This window comes from Talpa occidentalis, unplaced genomic scaffold, assembly GCF_014898055.3.
Source record: "Talpa occidentalis isolate TD23 unplaced genomic scaffold, MPIMG_talOcc4v2.1 talOcc4.13, whole genome shotgun sequence".
Classification (NCBI taxonomy): domain Eukaryota; kingdom Metazoa; phylum Chordata; class Mammalia; order Eulipotyphla; family Talpidae; genus Talpa; species Talpa occidentalis.
Window position 1 is genome coordinate 19,906,352 of NW_023601322.1, and position 13,068 is coordinate 19,919,419.

The 13,068-nt window shown below is 45.8% G+C and overlaps 1 long non-coding RNA gene across 4 annotated transcripts; it reads left to right on the forward strand.

The window, feature by feature from the left end:
• The first annotated feature begins 597 nt into the window (after positions 1-597).
• LOC129145670 (uncharacterized) lies at positions 598-5,466 on the forward strand. Of its 4 annotated transcripts, XR_008551595.1 has the most exons (5): positions 598-729; positions 1,310-1,356; positions 2,245-2,314; positions 3,931-3,976; positions 4,658-5,466. It is a non-coding gene; the product is annotated as an uncharacterized LOC129145670 (long non-coding RNA). The 4 variants fall into 4 exon arrangements; XR_008551592.1 differs by lacking the exon at positions 3,931-3,976 and having other exon boundaries at positions 601-729; XR_008551593.1 differs by lacking the exons at positions 598-729; positions 3,931-3,976 and adding an exon at positions 741-818.
• The last annotated feature ends 7,602 nt before the right edge of the window (positions 5,467-13,068 follow it).

Below are 13,068 nucleotides of genomic sequence, written 5' to 3' on the forward strand. Positions count from 1 at the left end.
TCCTTCTTCACGCTCTACTTGTTGATAATGTGAATGTGGGCACATTTCTAAAACAAGTAATTGTATAGAAAGACTTTAGTTATTTCATCTGTAAGTACAGGACAGTGTGATTTTCCACCCTGACTGCTTATTACATAGAATCTTCTAGAAGTTTTACAAAATGTCATGTTAAAGTTCTGCATCCAGATATTCTGACTTAAGTGGTCTGGGATAGTGTCTGAGCACAGGTGTTTCTCCAGTGGCCAAGCACCATTCCTAGCTGCACCTCCATATCCTCTGAAAAATGAGAGGGTGAGTAGATCTCCAAGGACCTACTACTGGACACCAGTCAGATTGTTGTCTTCCCCAAATTACTTCTCAGCTCCATCCATAAAGGTGTGTTAGGAACCGTCTTGTCTCCATCTTAGCTACAGGGGTGAGCACATTGACTCAGGTTGCACCAGCTCTTCCTGCCCTTGACTGTTACAAACAGAGGAGCATGGGAACTTGGGAGGAAGTTGGGAACAGAGATCTAACTCTAAGAAACTTATTGTCAGTTACAAATGCAGCAGGACATTGTCTCCTTTTTCCCTGTCATGTCTTTGTGTTGTAGACAGTGGCTCAGAGCCGTGCACGTGGCGAGTGCAGGTGGAACATTTATGGAATGAATGTGATGTGGGAATGCTCACCTCTCCAGTGTTCTAGAATTCAGGGCTAAAAGAGAGGGTTCCAAGCTTGTGTTTGGGAAAGGTATACTGGTGGCTGGAGGGAGGGGGTAGCATGGAAGAGGTGGATAGAAATGAAGTCAAAGGTACCTAAAGCGGCTGATGGCCTGGAAGGTGTTCTGTTCTGTCTTGCTTCCTCAACCTCCCCCCACCCCATCCCTCATGGCCTCTGGTCTCCATGCCATGGTTCATGTCATTTCACCTGCCACCCTTTAAGGACCCCATGACCGTGAGTCCCATTCCCAGTAATGTCTTTACCGGCCACCCCAATGGTAAGGGGCCTTCCCTCAGCGCCGCACACGCTCCATTTCTTGTTAGCCTGCCTGGCTCTGGAAGGGCAGGATCTTCCTCATTCCTGCCTCCCCGAGCCTGGCACATGGTAGCACTCAGGGCACATGTGCTCATGAGTGGCCTGGACGGAGTGAACCGATGCCAAAGCTGCATGGAGAGGCCTGCGGGAGCCTTCACCTCTGCTTCTAACCGTCTTAAAGCAACGCGGGTTATTGATAAAAAATCGTTCAGGTCTGGGGCTCCTAGAGAATCAGTCCATAATCCCCTAAACCACAAAGACCCTCTCCGTTTTTAAAGCCTCTCCTTTCCCACAGGCTTTGGTGGCTCCATCGGCAGAGGAGTTTACCCAGCTGTCACCACGGTAAATAGGAGTAAGGGTCTGGACCCAGGGAGTGGGACTCATTTCTCCAGACCATGAGGGTGGTGGCCAGGATCAGGTGAGGGATCCCTGGGATGAGTTACCTGAAACCCTTGTAGATGAACGGACGTATTGGGGAGAGGGGATGGGTTGTCCAAGAGTGCTCTGAAGCTATATGACAATAGTGTCCGTGCTGGGGCATTTTTCTGGATAGAGGATCAGTGGTTTTCATCGGATTTTAAAGAGGGTTGTGGATTCTAAAAGGTTAAGGCAGCTGGCTTGGACTCTCTCTGTTGGGGTCCCCTTGGTTTTAGGATTTTGTACTTTTGAAATAATAGGTTGTCTCAGGAGTAGAGGCCCAGGAGTGGAGATGCAGGTGGTGGCTGATTTCTTAGGGCCACCTGGTGGTGTCGGGGTGCATAGCACTCTATGGGCAATGGGGGAAACCCTGGACCTTGTCCTGTCTGGACAAATCCTAGAAAAGTGTCTGGGAGAAGTTTCTGGAATCTGGCTGCCTTCTCTCTCCAGGGGGTGAGAATAGTGCTGGTCCAAAGCTGGAAGGGAGGGCCTGGTTAAGGCTGGACCCACCCCCCTCACCACTCATTGTGTGCTCGGCTCCCTCTGAGCTCCCTGGGGAAGCTGTGCGGGAGTCAGAGCAGGGACCCAAGCAAACCTAGGTCTCATCGTATGGACTGTGTGCCAGTGGTGGCTCTGGGTGGGGAGGGAGAAGTTTCTGGAAGAAGTGGGGAGAGAAGGAACCTGGGCCAGACTTGGGAAGAAAGACTGAGATTTGTGTAGCTCAGTGGGCTTCCCTCAAAACAACTCCTTCACTTCCCCCATCAAATCCACTTCCATCCTGAGAGGCAGGCACTGTTGACACCCAATTCACAGGTGAGGAGACCAAGGCCCAGAGAAGTGGTGGGACTGGCCTAAGACCACACAGCTAGACTGTCTACTGCAGGTGAGTAACTCCACCTCTCCCAGCCTCCTCTCTTGGAAACCCCAAGGTTAAGAACTTGGACTGGGTTTGCATGCTTCCGGCGCAGACAGTTCAGGCTGGAAGGCAAAGGCCCTGCCTGTGTTCAGGCCTTCAGTGCCTTCTGTTGTGCAGCAGCCCATAGGACCAGGGCCTTGGGGGTCTGGAATAGAGCAGGAGGCCCAGGCCTGTTCCTCATGCTGTCCTTCCTGAGGCAGAAGGGCCCCATACCCATAGCAGGACATAAAACAATGGGGCCCATCACCCCAGCAGGTATTGGAGACTGAATATAATAGGAGCAAGGAAATGTCTGACCTTGGGTGACAGCCATGAAACATCACTGCACAAGCCAGGTGGAGACCGGGAGGAAGCCCCAGGCCTCTCTGCCTTCTCAGTTTCTTGCCACTTCTTTGACAAGGGACTCTTATCTTCATTCTGAGTTTGAAGTCTTCCCCTTCTTTTTCTCCCTCACTCATGGACCTCACTGCATTTGACTCTGTATTGTATTGGCCCTTTTGCTGATCTGCAATCCCCTTGGGCTCTGAGCGCCTGGGGCTCAGGGTGGGGCCAATTCGGTCCTACTTTACTCTGGCATTCCTAGTGGTCAGGCCCTGCTCAGGCACATGGTAGGTGTTACCCAAAAAATGGATCTGAAGAGAAAGTGATCCAATTTTACTGTGTCACCAAGAATTGTGGAGCAATTTCTTACCTGGACCAGGAATGTGAGCTGCCCACTGTAGAGCAGACATCTGTCTGGCTTGCTAGAAAGATGGAAATGAATAAGGCTCCCTGGGTCTTGCCCAGGTCCCCAGCAGGAGTGGATCTCCTGGCAGCAATAGACATGAGCAATTCCAAGTCCCTGTTGGGCTGTGTCACTGCAAGTCTGACCTTGCAGGGTATTCCCGGTGGGGTTTGTGAAGTTCATGGTAATCCCTGGGGAAGGTTTCTTTATGGCACCATTGCTCTCCTTTTTCTCTGGGTCAAGAAAACAGTTCACTCTCAGACTTTAAGTAAATTTTAAATAGTTATTCAATCGTAAACACATGAAAAAGAACATTATTTGCATGAACAATTATATGCGTGCACATATACACCTACTGTGCATCAAGCTTCAGACATTATTTTTATATGTTGCATTTTATTATTATTAATTTCAAAATATCATATTTCCATTGTAATACTTTGAAACCTCCCATGTACTTTCCTGAAATCGTTTCCTCATCTTCAAAGAAAATTTAATGTTTATAGTTTCTTTTATTCTTTATAATTTATCATATATATGTCTCAAAAAAGATATTATTTAGCATGGGAGGGGAGGTCCCTCCCCAAGTGCAAGCCCCCGGCACAGTGGGTCAGACACTAAGGTCACCTGACTAATACCTAATCACACCAGCCCACACCAGTGACAGGCAGACCTGTCAGCCAGGCGCCCTCTCTGCTTCTCTGGTCAGGAAGTCCAGCCTCAGTCTGTGTTGTGGAAACTCCCTTCTGTCAGTTAAAGTGCCCTCCTTGGCTGCCCATTAGATGGGGAAACTGAGGTTCTGGGATCCACCCTGATCTTTAGGGTAAGCATGAGTGACTCAGGACTGTTGTGTTTTCAGTTTACTGCTTTCCCCTGGGGAGCCTGATCTGCAGGTGGAGAAGTAGGTAAGTAAGATTTTAACTGGGACACTCAAGGCAGAAGGACATTGGTGGAAGCTCCAACAGCAATGAGCAGTGGAATACAAAATAGCAAGCTTGCTCCTATTTGCAATAAGCAGCAACGCCTAAGAACACTTGAACAGTAGAGCTGTGTGGTTAGGAAATGACTCACTCCAGGCCAGTGTGCGCCTACGGAATTATCGAATTATTGAATACTATTGACTCTACTGGTGGTTGCCTCCCTGTGCCTCTTCGATATGCTGGGAGCAATTTCCCTTCTCTTAAACAAGTTAAATGCATCTTTAGCTATTTTGACAGGCTGAAGTGTTAACTCTTGTTGAAATAGCTCTATTTGGAGTGGTTTGTTGATGTGCCACAATACATGTTCTCTTCCATAAAAAAACAAAACCAACAAAACCAACACATTATTTAGTTTTAAACATTTTTTTTGTAGTTTATGTGTAATCAGATTGCAAGCATTTTTTATATGACTTGATTTTTTTTTTTAAAGCCTTTGTATTAGTCAATGTATTTGTGATTTACTCATTTTTACTGCTGGATTTTTTTTCCATTTTATGACCAAATCACATTGTGTTTATCCATTCTTTATCCTTTTGAATAAAATTGCCTTGGTATAGCTGTACTTCAGCCTTTTACTTTCAACCTTTCTGTGTTGTTTTGTTTTAGGAAGGCCTCCTGTGAGTGGGACCTGTCACTTTCTTCTAATCAACAGAATATGGCAAAGATGTTTTTATATCTAGGCTGTCCTACCCAACTGAAGAGAAAGAGTTTCCTGCTAGTTTGAAGAAGCCAAAAAAAAAAAAAAAATCCCATGTGAATTGTCTTGGGGAGGGCTATGTGGTAGGGAACTAGGAGAAAAGTCTAAATGATGAAAGACAGCAGGAAAATGAGAACCTCAGTCTTATCACTGTAGAAGATGAATTCTGTTGACAACCTGAAGAAGCAGACTTTCCCCAATCAAGCATCAGATAAAACTGCAGCCCACTGGCCGCTTGTGACATGCTGAGTGGAGGCCACAGTTAAGTCATGTCTGGATTTCTGGCCGTGGACACTGGGGTAATAAGCAGGTGTTCCTTTCAATTGCTATGTTGATGGTAATTTACCATATGGCAATAGACATGAATACATTTGGATACTACTTTTCCAATGTTTTATTTGAATTTACTTGCAAACCCACTTCAACCTGGTGTTCTTTTTGTGTGAGGTTTTAAATGACAATCAATTATTGCAATAGGCAGGACTATGCAGGTTTCTTATCCTTATCAGTTTTCACAGTTGTATGCTATTAGGATTTTATTTCCTTAAACACTAAAATACAGCAACACAGGTTGTTTATATTATAGTCCTTTGACCTTTTTATTATGGATAGGATTTGTAGTTATAAACCTCTATTCATTATATCAGTTATTTGCTCCTCTTTCTCTTTCATCTTAACCAAGGTTTATCAATTTAATTCTTCTTTTTAAAGAACCAACTATGAGCTTTTCAATCTATATTTTATGTAAATTTTTTTGTTAAGCTAATTTCTGCTCCTTTATTATTAAACTTTAACTCTTGTTTTTGGATTTTGTTTTGTTATTTCTTTTCTATATTTGTGAGATAGATTTAAAAAATTTTCTGTAATATATGAATTTTAAGCCATATTTCCCTCTGGTGTTTTAGCAGTACCCAAAAAGTTCTTGTGTTAAGTATTTTATTATTGCTGACTTCAAAATATTACCAAATTTCCATTGTAATTATTTTCTTTGACTCATGGGTGTTTTAGAAATGTGTACTTTAATTTCCATGCACAAGGGGACTTTTCAATTATATTTTTGTTATTAATTCCTAGCTTAATTTTATTGTGGTTGGGCATATACTCAGCATAATTTGGTTTTATTTTAAAAATTAAGGTATAATTTACAAAACAATAAATTGTGCAGGCTTTCAGCATAATTTGATGACTTAGCCAAAAGTGTACATCCATGTAAATGGTGATTCAATTAAGATACCTTAAAAATTTACTTTAGTAAGTTCTTCAAACCCTTATCCAATCATTTCACCTCAACTTCCCTTCCTCCTTTGCTCAAGGAAGCTACTGTTTCATTATCACCAAAGCTGAATTTTGTCTAATCTAGAATTTTCTAAAAATGACAACATGCAATACACATTCTTCTGTGTCTCTCTTTTTTCACACAACATAACACATAACGCTTTTGTTCATTCATGCTATTATACATTTATTCCTTTTTATTTCTGAGTAGTATTTCCTGTATGAATGTATCACATTTTTTCAATTGATTTTTCTTTGATGTGTTTAAATTTTTTCCAGTTTTTGGCTATTATGAATAATCAAATGGACATTCTTGTACAAGTCTTCAATAGATAAATGTTTCCATTTCTCTTGGGTAGATACCTAGGAGTGTAGTTGCTGGGTCATAAGATTGGTGTATATCTAACTTTAGAAAAAACCGCCAAACTGTTTTCCAAAGTATTATACCATTTAAATGCTTACCAGATAGGTTAAAGAGCTCCACTGGTGACATATATTGTTCATTTTACATTTTCTAGTGGCATGAGTTGTTATCCCTTGGTAGTTTTAATTTGCTGTCAATGCAGTATGTGAAGTCCTAACTAGAGTAATTCAGCAAAAGAAAAATGTAAGAGGAATCCAAATGCCTATCTGCAGAGCAGCGGATTAAGAAAATGTGTTATACACGCCAATGGAATACTGCTCAGCTATAAAATAAGATGAACTCTTGCCATTTGTGACAGTATGGGTGAACCTGGAGTGGCTTATGGTAAGTGAAATAAATCAGAAGGAGAATGACAAATACCAGATGATTTCACTCATATGTGAATATAGAGGTAAAAAAAACAAGCAAACAGACAAAGAAAAACCCCAGAGGCCTCCCTGGTGGTACAGGGGTTAAGTCTCAGCACTATTAAGCCAGCATCAGGCACTGTGGCATGAGTTTGATCCCCAGCCAGGGAGCTGACCCATATGGCACAGCAGACATCTCCTGACTGCCTGCTGCTCCCCTCAGCAGTGTATTTCAGTAGATCCACCTGTTCTGCTCCCCACTCCGTCTCTGGTGAATCCTCTCACCCCCCAAAACCTCTGGCCTACATTCCAGTTCTTGTATGCATAAATAAATAAAATAAATCTTCAAAAAAATTCCCCCAAGGAACTGACAAAATTAAACTGAAACAAGCCCTAGAAATATGGCTAGACAATTAAGGCTACTACAGGGGGAGGGAGGGTAGGTGGTGAGGATTAGGGGGGAGGTAGCCCTATGGTCTAGGCCCTTGGACGGTGGGGGTGGTGTGATGACATATATCTGAGGAGGAGGTATGGACCTATTTCCTTAAATCCCCTAAATCATATGCAATGCTGTAAACCAATGTTACCTCCATAAGAAAAAACTAAAATAATAAGTAATAAAAATAAAATAAAAGGAATGTTACAGCAGGTGCAGTTATGGTTGAGTTCTCTATCTTTCAGTTCTTTGTCTTAAACCTGCTTAAAGAAGAAGCCTAAGGGGGCTTACTGACTTGCTCATGGTCACAGATGCTTTGGCTGCCCTTTCTCTGAATTATTATGTTACATGAATGAATCATTTTATTATCTCAATAATAATAGTTTCCATTAAAAAACCATTTGACAAGTGCTATGCTAAGTGGTTTAATCCTTTAACTCAGTTCATCTTCTCAATGCCCCTTGAGAGAATTACTTTTATCATCCCAATGTTATAAAAGAGGAAATTGGAAATTACAGAGGTTAAATGATGTACCCAGGATAGCACAGCAAGAAAGTACCAGAACCAGGATTTGAACTCTAGACAGTCTGACTCAGAAGCTCCTCCTTCTATTGCACTGCATGTTAGCTTCAGCTTCCCACCGTGGGACAGGTATCTGCATGTGCAGGGAACATGTCTTAGGATTTTTGTTTGTTTCTTTGCTTTTCATTTCTTTTCATTTTTTAATTTTAAGATGATCAGTTTAATTTATTTCTTTTAATTTTAAACCAATTTAACCTTGATTTAAAATATTATATAAGTTTCAGCTGTATAGCATTGTATTTGACATGTTGGCTCCTTTGTCATATATTTGCCATCCACATGTATATGTGTTTATTTCTAGGCTTTCAATTCTGATCTATCTGTACGTCTGTTTCCCCCTAACACCATGCTGTTTTGATTATTTTAGGTATGTAGTATAATTTGAAGTCAGGGGGCATGATAACTCCATTTTTGTTCTTTGGTCTCATGATTGCTTAGGCTATTCAGGGTCTTTTGTGACTCCATACAAACTTTTCTATTGTTTGGCTGCCCTTTCTATTTTATATTTTTCTATTTCTGTGGAAGATGCCATTGGAATTTTGATAGGAATTGCATTGAATCTTATATTGCTTTAGGTAAGATAATCAAGTTAACAATTAGCAATTTAATAATCCAATCCACGAACAAGGAATATCTTTCCAATTTTTGGTGCATTATTTCTTTAAACCATGTCTTACAGTTGTCAGTGTATAGAATTTTTTGCCTACTTAGTTAAAATGATTCCTAAGTATCTTATTCTTTTTGATGTGATTTTATGTTTTTATATTTTGTGTGTGTGTTTTAAATCTTCTGTCCACCCCTAATGACCTGACAGAGCGTGTTGTATATGATTAGTGTTGAAGACTTGTTGACTCACTGAATCTCACTGGTGGAACGGTCAGGCTGAAGACAGCCACTAGGTGGTGCTACACTCTAGAGAGTGAGAGGGATCTGGCTGACTGCAGGCAGCTCCTGGCAGGTGGGAAGGGAACACAGTCCAGAGGAGGAGGATGGGCTTGGTGAAGGAGGGGACTCCACACCTCTTGCAAGGAGAAAAGGGGGAAAGAGAATCTACCACCCAGGCTGCTGCCTGGTGTTGTTTCCCAGAAAGCAGGCAGTGAGAAGAATGACTGGGTGGGAGAGGGACAGGTTGCTGGTGGCAGCCTGCAGTAGGGAGCTGGGGGAGGGGGAACCGCCAGGAGGGCCTGGGCCTCCCACTTGCTCAGGATGCAGAGTACTAACAGCCACCTCAGCCTTTCAGTTCCGGTTCCATCCATATGTGTGGCTCCCTACTTCCCAGTTGAATTCCTCTCTGAATTTCAGGCCTCAGGAGAGAAATGTGCAGTGATGGAACCAGATCCCGCTGGCCCCAGCTACACATCTAACCTCCTCTTCCATGCTCACCCCATCGCTGGTCCCATCACATTGTGGTGGAGAAACAAAATGAGCACTGAACCCAGAGTTGGGATGGCAGACCTTAGATGAGGGTGGGCTGCCCTGGTCAGGCCTGGCTTCCTGCAGGAGGAAGGCCTGGCGGGCTGGAGGTGCTGAGTCTGTGCACTTGAGTGCCAGGACTTGCAGGGCAGCAGTGGATCCGTTTAGAAGGGAGAACAGGAGGGCAGAGCATGCCCATGGACTAGCTGCAGGCAAAGACAGCCGGCTTCCTCCTCTGTGAGGTGATCATACCAGGACACGCTTGCCAGTGAAAGGAAGCATTATCAATAATTACCTGTGACTGCAGGTGGAAACTGGGGCCGCTGTCAGGCAAACCGGGTTCTGTGGTCACCCAGCTTATCTGTAAACTGAACCCCCAATGAGGACCATCAAATGCTGACATCCTGTGACTTGGCTTTAAGGGGAGCCTGAGGCAGGAAACAGAAATGAGTTGAGAATATCCTACTTTTTTCACATTCTGAGATACATAGAAGCTTTGGGTGAAGCTCACGCATTGATTCCTGGATCCAATCAATGAATCCATCTATTAGTCCCCTGGATTATGCAGAGACAGTAAATTTGCATAAAGCACCCCAGGGCCCAGGCCCCAGAGACACACAGACACGCACCTCAGGGAGAGCTCCAGCTCCTTCTGCCCACCCCAGCTCTCTCGGTGGTGTTGGGGGCTTCCCTGCCTCCCTCCCAGTTGCGATCTAGCTCTATCCCCAAGGCCCCTGCCTTATCCATGGGGTGTGCCCTCCCTCTGCTCTGTCTGCCCCGTCTTAACCACTCTTCCTCATCCCAGCCCAGTTGCTCCATCCTAACAACCCCATGACAAATTACCCCATAGCGACATTAAATTGGCTGCTGCATCAAATTCGCGGATTTTAAGGCACGTATATAGCTCATTAACTCAAATTCAGCCCCTCCCCCGGCCCTCAAATCCTCCTTCCTCCTTCACTTATTTCTGAAGAAGGGAGTTGGCCAGAGGATGGGAGCCTCTTCCCTTGGAGGACTTTTTGGGTGAGGGAGGGACTTGAGGGCAGCGGGATAGGGACACTCAGGTCAGGACAGGGAAGGGCATCTGAGTCCACATGCTGCCCAGCTCCACCGGCAGAGGGCCCCTGGCTCCTGGGGGTGGAGAGCCCACGTGGAGGAGGAGCAGATCACCCCTTGGAGACCTTTCCTGGAGTAGCCAGGAAAGGGGTCCACCCGGATCTTGTGGGTTATCCTCAGCAGCCATGTTCGGCAACAGGTGCCCTGGGGTGGACAGCGGGGGACTTTCTCTGGCTTCTGCAGTGACCTTGGCTTGAACTGTAGCTGGGATTCTGGTTTCAGCTAAACTGCTTGGTTGGATTTCCAAGGGGAGGAGGCTGGGGAAGGAAACTCAGGGAGCCTTGGTCAAAGACTCAAGAAAAGACACAGGTTGGTTGGGAAGATAATGTCCTCCCCATTCAAGGGCCCACCTGAGGCCAATAATAGGCAGGGTGGGAGGAGCTGCCCTTGACAGAGGGTCATGAAGAATTCATCCAGCTTTGTGTCTGCTGCGGGTGAACCCAGCAGAGACAATGGCCAGGCTGGAGTCTTTGTTGCCTGCCCCACAGAGGCAGTGTCAAATGTTGGCCTTGGGTGGCGAGCCTGCCTCTCTTGGGAAGCAGGTGGTGGGTAACTTGAGTTCCGAGATAATTGGAAATTAACATTTCCATTTGCCTGAGCTGGAAATAATTGGGGTTCACATGAAAGTTAGGAGACACCATTGGGAAGAGGAACGCTGTGGAGCTCACAGGAACCTCACATCATGCAGAAAACCCGGAGTGCTGGCAGGTAGTCATCTCTGGGAAGAGAGCCTAACAACCACCCGAACATGCAACCACAGAATGGCACTTCACTGGAAAGCTTTCCCAGTAAGGGGCAAGCCAACCACCTGGCCTAAGATGGCTGTAGGGTAAGTGAAAACCTGTCAGGCTTTTCTGCCCTTCCACCAGTAGTATTGGTGATGGATCCTTGTGGTCCTGAATGCACCCCTGATGGCGGGCACCTGGAGTATGGTGTGGGCATGTGTAAGTGGGTACACCTGTGCTGAGAGACTGGCCTTATAAGGGCAGCATCACAGGGACGCCAGCAGAACCATGAGAGAATCATAGAGAACCTGCACTGTGCCCGTCCTGCCACTACAGTGGCGATGAAGCGTGCTTCCGGAGGCGTCAAGGAGGCCTAGCAGGCGTGCAGGTAGTGTCTGAAATTCCACCATTAGAAATTTACTTCTTTGCGATTTTACAACTGTTTAATTAATTTAGCAGTTACTAAACATTCACTGAGCTCACCTTACGTGGCAGGTACTATTTCAAATGTGAGGGGGCAGGAATGTCACTTATTGAGTGCTTGCTGTGTGCCACGCACTTTACATGCATTGATTCAATTAATAAGCCCCATCATTTCATGAGTTAAGTTACTATTATTAGTATCCTGATTTCTTAGCTGAGGAAAACGAGGCACAGAGAAGTTAAGAAACTTGCCATGCACAGTCACAGAGTGTCATTGAAGGAGCCAGGAATTTAACCTGGGCAGTCTTGTACCCAGGTGGGGGCCTGTGAGTGACGGCCTGGTTGATTGGCCTCCATACATACGAAGGTGGGGCTGCTAGTTTTAAGTGGGTCAGGGGCCCAGGAGCTAGGGTCATGCCCCCTTCATACATTCCCCAGGGATCCCTGAAGTAAGTGACCTCTGAAAACCACTGACTTCAGACAACCCTTCACTTGGTGGAGAAGCTAAACCCCCCAGGCTACACCATATAGTTCAAGGTTGTTCTGTGATTATAGGCAAGTCAGGGAGGTCTTCCTGGAGGAAGAATGCACATTTTATGTCACGAAGTCCACTCCTTTACCTATTGGGATGTTTTCTAGCAGGCTTCCCCTTTCTGGAGAGTTTTGTAGAAGTCAGCAGGAAGGCACTGACTCACACTCGGGGTTTTCAGGTTTCCTTCTGGACCGTCAGGTGCCAGGTTGAAAGGAGAAGTCAACAGAAGCAAGACCCTCTGGGGACCTGATGTGTCTGGTGATGGTGTGGGGGGGCTTGCTTTACAATAGAAGAGGGTAGGGTAGCTGGGGTGTTGGGAAGGGCTGGGGGTGGGGCACAGTATTTTGGTTTCCTTTGGCCCACACCCTCCCTATCCCCCTTTGCTGAGGGAAACTAGGACGCATCCCAGCTTCCTGGGTCCTCATTCTAAGCCTCTGGCATCAGCCTCCAGGGGTCAGCTGAGACCCCACCTCACCCTGAGGTCTTTACTGACCACCAGGTGGCATCACAGGATCCTCCTCTGGTTCCTGCTGGCACCTTGGATGATAGGTTTACACCCTGCATCCCCATCTAGAAGGTGCCCTGTTGCCCTCTAGGTTGGCATCCAGCATGCTCTGAGCACCCATCCACCCAGCGTTTATTGCACGGCTACCACAGACTTCAGGAGCTGGGTAGGGCGGCGAGTGAGTGTGCACGCGCTGTGCGCTGCTGAGGCACCGAGGGCCAGGAGCTGAGCAGGGGGAGACACCAAGTCTCTGCCTGCAGTGAGAGAAGGGCTGGGAAAGAGACACAAAGGCTGAGGACCCACGCCCACCCTGACCACTGGAACTGACCCCAGGAGCTTTTAGGAGCCGGCTTGATCTCGTGAGAGCCTGTGGGTGCCCCATAAATGCCCCAGAACCACACTGGACCCTGCTCGTTCAGGTCAGGTGACAGCCGTCCCGCCTATCCAGGGGACTCCAAATGCTTATGCATTTGGACGGGTCGTCCTGGTCCTCCCTCCGGAGCATTTCATGTTATTCATCCTCATCTCCCTCGATGAAGGAA